Source organism: Magnolia sinica, chromosome 5, assembly GCF_029962835.1.
Source record: "Magnolia sinica isolate HGM2019 chromosome 5, MsV1, whole genome shotgun sequence".
NCBI lineage: Eukaryota > Viridiplantae > Streptophyta > Magnoliopsida > Magnoliales > Magnoliaceae > Magnolia > Magnolia sinica.
Window position 1 is genome coordinate 35510922 of NC_080577.1, and position 7135 is coordinate 35518056.

The 7135-nt window shown below is 38.9% G+C and overlaps 1 non-coding gene across 1 annotated transcript; it reads right to left on the minus strand.

Moving 5' to 3' along the window:
* Positions 1-5813: 5813 nt before the first annotated feature.
* LOC131247504 (small nucleolar RNA R71) lies at positions 5814-5920 on the minus strand. Its single transcript, XR_009171792.1, has one exon. It is a non-coding gene; the product is annotated as a small nucleolar RNA R71 (small nucleolar RNA).
* Between the last annotated feature and the right edge of the window lie 1215 nt (positions 5921-7135).

Consider the following 7135-nt stretch of genomic DNA (forward strand, 5'->3'; position numbering starts at 1 on the left):
GGTGGGACCCACACCTTGATGTATATGTTTTATTCAACAGCTGGTTAGGTGGACCACACCGCAATGATCAGTGTGGGATTTATCGTCCACCATTGAAACTCCTTGGGAGCACAGAAGTTTTGGATTAAAATGATAATTGTTTTTCCGCTTAAACTAGGTCTTTGTGATCGTATAGACATATTGCATGGAAAATAAATGCTATGGTGGGTCCTTTGGGGTTTTAACGATGGAGATCAACTGCTACTTGTGGTATGGTCCAGATGATCTTTCAATCTTTATGGTCCGTAGCTATTTATGGTGCGACCCATTGATGCGGCCCACTTAATGCATATGAGGCCCATTGGTGCAACCCATGTGATGTGGCCCACTTAATGTATATGAGGCCCACTGGTGGGGCTGGTGGATGCGGCCCACTTGATGTATATGAGGCCCATTGGTGTGGCCCACTTGATGTATATGAGGCCCATTGGTGCGGCCCGTGGATGCGGCCCATTTGATGTATATGAGGCCTAGTGGTGTGGCCCATGTGATGTGGTCCACTTGATGTATATGAGGCCCATTGGTGCAACCCCTGGATACGGCCCACTCAATGTATATGAGGCCCATTGGTGCATCACATGTGATGTGGCCCACTTGATGCACACGAGGCCCATGCAATGCGGCCCATTGTGACGTATATTAGACCCGTGTGAGCGGCCCATTGTGAGGTATATTAGGCCCGTGTGAGTAGCCCATTGTGATATATATTAGGCCCTTGTGTGAGGTCATGGGCCCACTATACATTTGGCTCTATGTGGGCCACTCCTTAGGAGCAATGTTAGTTAAATGTCCACGTTGATGGGCAATGATGGTTAAATGTCCACATTGTGACCTTCCCTTAAGAATTGTCTGGCCGATTATCGATGTCAATTGTGAGAATGTGATAACATAACATCATGATACATGCCTATACGCATCATCTGCATGCTTGATATGAGATGTGGTTGATCATTGCATATACCATTGGGCAGGTTGTTATGGGACTCCTTGATAGACGGAGTTGCCCCACATGAGCGCGTGGTATGCACAGGTGTGATGCATGACTAGTTGATATGACTCATGCATCTCGCACTTTGTGATATGACTACTGTACACCCTAACGAAATCAGGGCTGTAGCCTTCACAGGCATATCGTGGATGGCCAGATGAGAAACCGAAAATATTTAGTTCTAGCACTATGGGCACATAGGATGTCCTTGGGTAAGAGTCTCAGAATCCTCGGTTACTAGAGGAGACTCCAACATCTAGACCGAGTGGATACATAAGCGTTTGGGTGCTGAATACCAGTAGGCGGCGTCTCCCACTATGTCATGGTTGGTTGGAAGGGGGTGTGACCTTATCCGCATGAGTGAGGGGGCTTTAAGCTAGGCTGAGTTTGACTAGCTCCTACATGGACCCGTTATCGACGAGCTGGGTAGGCATTAGTATACTGCTGGTAGGCGGATAGTGTGGTCTCTTCCACTCATTGGGATGTGGGGTTAGGGAGGCGACAGTCAGTGTGGAGTGTACTAAACCTCGGTGATGATCCCAAAGATGTACAGTACTAATATGTGAACTTATTAAGCAGGAGTTGCATACTCAGCATCTTACTCATTCATTCATTCATTCACTATCCACTTGGGCTGGTGGTGATCAACTAATTGTTGTGTACCTTCGCAATAGCCAGGATTTCGGTTGGGGTGTACGACCAACCTGACATCAGGAGTTTACCACATTGAGTCTGGCTATCCAAATTTAGGTATGGGACTGGTTTGGATAGAAGTCCCTTGTGATGGACCCTATAGCTTGCGATACTACGTACTATCAGCCTAACTTCACACTCTAGCTTGGTTATTTCATTCACACCACATATTGCATTACATCCACGGCATATGGCATTTTGAGTTGCTATATTTCTATATTTATATGGCCTAGATATGGCTGACAGTAGTCATGGACTCGTCAAGATTTGTGTATTACATTGCTTCCTATGTATATGATATTTGTCTTACTATGTCTCCGCATTGCATAGCTCATTTACATTGCTTCCTTAGTACATGATATTGGCTTATTATGTTTTTATATCGCATAGCCTAGATAAGGCTGATGATATTTATGGACTTACCAGCATGTTTTTGCATTGCTCTTATATTGTATACTTGGCACTTACCTTGTGCACACACTTACACCACCCTTTAAGCTTTTGATCAGCTTATGCACGATAGATGCGTGCAGGTGGTGTTAGGTCGCAACAACTTTGAGCTTGAAGCGTGCAGCTGTCTTTTGAAGCTTTGATTATTGATATATGTATTTCCATTTCAGCACTGTATTCAACTATTTTTATTAGTGTATATGTAATGATGATGTTGCCTTTGTGATTTGGGTAAAGTTGTGGTTATGCTTATTATGAAATAAATGTACGTTAAAAATCCTCCTTGTAGGATCCTAGGATCGAAATTTGGCGTATGGGCGATGAAAATCGAGAATGGGGTACTACGGAGGCTGTCGGCACCGGATTCGGCAATCAAGAATTTTATGGGCCTGGTTTCCGAGTTTGGGGGTGACAATATTCCTCTTAAAGAGATGATCGAACTACAAGTGAAATGCTGCCGAATTTGACATTCAGATTCGACATTTGAACTTTGTTAATTTCTCTATCTTAAATAATCTATCTCAGAATTAAGGGATATTCGAGGATGTAATGACCTCAATATTAATAATACGATGATTGTTCTTCATACACTCTCTCTATTACATTTGAATAAGATAATTTTCCAAATCGAATGCATTTGTTTCTTGTTCGAAACACAAACTAAAACTTGTTTGAAAGTGATAGTTTGTGTAAGTAAGAATGCATTGAGTAGGATAAAAAGATGAAGATTGAATCTTTAATTATTGGATTTGATCACCCGAGTAGACTTTCACTTAGGGTTCTTGAATGATTAAGAGGAAATTTGTATATCATGTTAATCTAAATCACAAAATAGGTTCAATTTGCTTCCTTGGGATATGATAGGATTTCGGATTGGTAGCATGTGAATCATTGATAGATGTTGAGAATTGAGTCTGGAGAATTTTATCCACCCTAAAAATGAAAAGCCAGTTTAAAAATAGGAGATCGACAAAAAGGCTATGAATGATGAGAAGAATGACAACATCTTTGAGGAGAACGAAAAAAGTCTCTGAAAAGGATGCAATGTCTGAAAAAGAATTAATAAGAGTAACCGTCGATATAAAATTAAAAACCAGAAAAAGAAGGAAAAGGGTGGTATGTTCAATACTTGAGTTTTTGACTAATTGTGATGTGGTGAACATGGCTAACATTATGAACTGATAGTGTATTCATGGGAAGTAAGTTGATATTCACCAAGCACATTGAAAAATAAAAAACTTTGTACATGAGTTTATGATTTTAAAACCAATAAAGAACCTATTTGATTGATTTCTTATGTGATTTGGCTCTAGGTTTTCAAAATCTCACTTTCTTATCTTAACACTACTCATTCATACTTGATTGCATGAAAGATTGTCTTCTAAAAAAGATTATGAACTTTGAAGATGGAAGATTATTTTACTCATATTTTTACTTGAGACTAGCAAAATGCTAGTTGGGGAGTGTGTTGAGACTCAAATATTGCATATTTCCCCCATTTATATCTTGGTTTTATGAACATGATAATGCTTAATGGTATATTTTATACATGTTTGTGCTGAAAGGTGAGTTTAAGAGCTTGGTTTGAAAAGAATACAAAAAACATGGATTTAATGCTCATGAATTACCAAGCCAAAGGTTAAATCTTAAGAGACCAGGATTGAAGAATTCACATGCCAAAGATCCAAGAAAACCAAGTGAAGAATGAAGAGAATTAAAGACTTGAAGTGAAGAAAAGGAAGCCTAAAGAGTTGCTTGCTTCAACTAGTCTAAGCCTTGCTTCGACCAGTCCTGGCTCTATGTCAACTAGTCGAAGGAACTTCAGCTCGAACTCCAACAACATTATCCTCTAAATTCTCGTGATCCTCGACTCCTCAAAGATCTGTTTCGACTCGTCGAAGGTTACGCAGATAGCACACGAACTGCGTAAATTTAAGGCGGTTCCAAGGTCGGTTTGTGAAATTTCAACGTCAGTTCAAAAGTTGGAGTTTCACAACTATAAATAGGAGTCCTTAGGATGTTTCTAGGCATCCTAGGGTTTAAGGAGTTGAAAAAAAGTGTGAAGAGCCACCGCTAAGAGTCTTTCTTCTTCTTCCTTAGTTTGTTTTTATGTTTTTCTTAAGAGTTCTTAATTCAATCATGTCTATGGTTGGCTAAACCTCTTAGCTAGGGCCAAGAGGTGAAGCTTGTAGCATAATTGGGATGTTTGCTTTGCTTTGATTCATGTTTTTATTGAACCTTATGGATCCTAGTTCTTATTTAAGGAATATTTTTAGTTTTTAATGGTTTGTTGTGACAAATTATAATAGATCTGCAATTGCTTTGAATATCTTCTTTTCTTGATTTGAGATTGTGAAATTAGTAAGACTCATTGTTCACCATCGTCCCTTGGGCATGGTAGGGTGATGAAATCCTTCGTAATCTTCACAATATTCATATGATTAGTTGTGGGATTGGTATATCCTATTGTTTGCCATTGTCTCATTGACATGGTTGGATGATAGAATCACTTCCAATCCTCACAATTCTCATCCGTTAAGATTAGGTTCATGAGAAGTTCAGAGATTCAATTATCTCTCTTTTCCAATTGGATAAGATAGGACTCCAATTCTAGTTGGATTGCCTGAATCAAGCAAGGTAGCATCTCGAGAAGCTACAAGTGGATCCTTGGCACCCTAGTTCCTTTTAATTGATAGTTTTCACCCTAATCACAATTATTCATGTTATTCTAGATTTCTCTTATCATAGTTTTAATTCTAGTTAAATTTAGAAGTGTACAAGTTTAGTCCCTGTGGATTTGACCTCGGTCTCACCGAGATTATTACTACATCGCAACCCTACACTTGGCGCTATGAACAAGTTTTTGCATTGTTGTTGGGGACTAACGGTTGCATTTTTCTGAGATTAACTAGTTTTGAAATTAGGTTAAGATTAGAGTTTATTTACTTTCTATTTTTAGGTTAGGTTTTTTTTCTGAATTATTTTTAAAAACTAACATGCTTTTCTGCGTTAGTTCTCTTTCTCTTTTAGGTTTATGTTAGCTTAGTTACTTGAGGGCTAAGAGTGTTTTATGCCCAAGTGGGTCTGTGATAACACTCGACGTCTCTTGAGTGAAAGAGGATTAGTTAAGGGGTTATCTATCCATCAAAGGATTAGACACCACTAGAGATCCTCAAAGTTAACTGAAGTTATGCCTGCTAATCAACCAGCCAATCAACTTTCAAATCCACCTCAACCTAAGGTTGAAGAAATGTAGGATGAAAACAAGGTGCATCAAGCACCCCCGCCTTGCATTTTATAAGATTATTTATAACCGGCGAGGGTGAGCACTCCTTCCTATATGGGTTTTCCAGAAAACACAGGAAACATGGATATCAAGTCAGGTGTGATCCAACTCCTTCCAAAATTCCGTGGATTTGAATATGAAAATCCATATTTACACTTGAAAGAGTTTAATGAGATCATAGCCACTTTATATTTTCCGAATGTGTCTGAAGATACGGTTAAGCTGAAACTCTTTCCCTTCTCTTTAAAAGAGAAAGCTGAGATGTGGTTGCATTCACTATGTCCATGATCTATTGGTAGATGGAATTACATGACAAGGGACTTCATAAAGAAAATTTTCCCATACCATAAAACGAACACCCTCAGAAAGTCAATCATGAACTTCGCCCAAAAGGAAGATGAAATATTCTTCTAATGTTGTGAGCGATTTAAGGATCTTGTCAATTCATGCCCACAACACGGTTTTGAAATGTGACGCATCACAAACTTCTTTTATAATGGACTGACATCTTCCATGCGCCAATTGGTTGAGATAATGTGCAATGAGGAATTCATGAGAAAAAATGTCGATGTTGTGTGGGACTATTTTGACAGACTTACTGAAAATGCACAATCATGGGACATCTCCCCAAAACCTAGCACCACGTCTATGCCTACTCAATCGAAGAAGATGGGTGGAATATATCTTCTGAAAGAAGATGATGATATAAATGCCAAAGTGGCTAATCTCACAAGAAAACTCAAGGCCATGGAACTTAAAAAGGATAAGGCTAAGGAAATTGTTTGCTTTATTTATGCTTGCAATATTCATATGGCTGAAAATTGTCCAACAATACTTGCTTTTTGAGAAATTCTGAATGAGCAATCGAATGCCGTAAACAATTAGCAGAGGCCTTTCAAAGGACCCACCTCCAATACATACAATCCTAATTGGAGAAATCATCTAAACTTCAATTGGAGGAATGAGCAAACTGCTACTCATCGAGGGGACTATTTTGACAGACTTACTGAAAATGGGGAATTCATGAGAAAAAATGTCGATGATGTGTGGGACTATTTTGACAGACTTACTGAAAATTCACAATCATGGGACATCTCCCCAAAACCTAGCACCACGTCTATGCCTACTCAATAGAAGGAGATGGGTGGAATATATCTTCTGAAAGAAGATGATGATATAAATGCCAAAGTGGCTAATCTCACAAGAAAACTCAAGGCCATGGAACTTAAAAAGGATAAGGCTAAGGAAATTGTTTGTGGTATTTATGCTTGCAATATTCATATGGCTGAAAATTATCCAACTATACTTGCTTTTTGAGAAATTCTGAATGAGCAATCGAATGCCGTAAACAATTAGCAGAGGCCTTTCATAGGACCCACCTCCAATACATACAATCCTAATTGGAGAAATCATCCAAACTTCAATTGGAGGAATGAGCAAACTGCTACTCATCAAGGATTCCTATTGAGCGTCAAATATTACATATTGGACCCCATTTATTACTTGGTTTTGTAAACATGATAATTCTTAATGTTCTATTTTAATCATGTTTGTGTTGCAAGGTGAATTTAAGAGCTTGGATTGAAAAGGATGCTAAAAGTGTGGATTTAACGCTCAAAGATCACCAAAGCCAAGGATGGATCTTAGAAGACCAAGAATGAAGCACTCACATGCCAAAG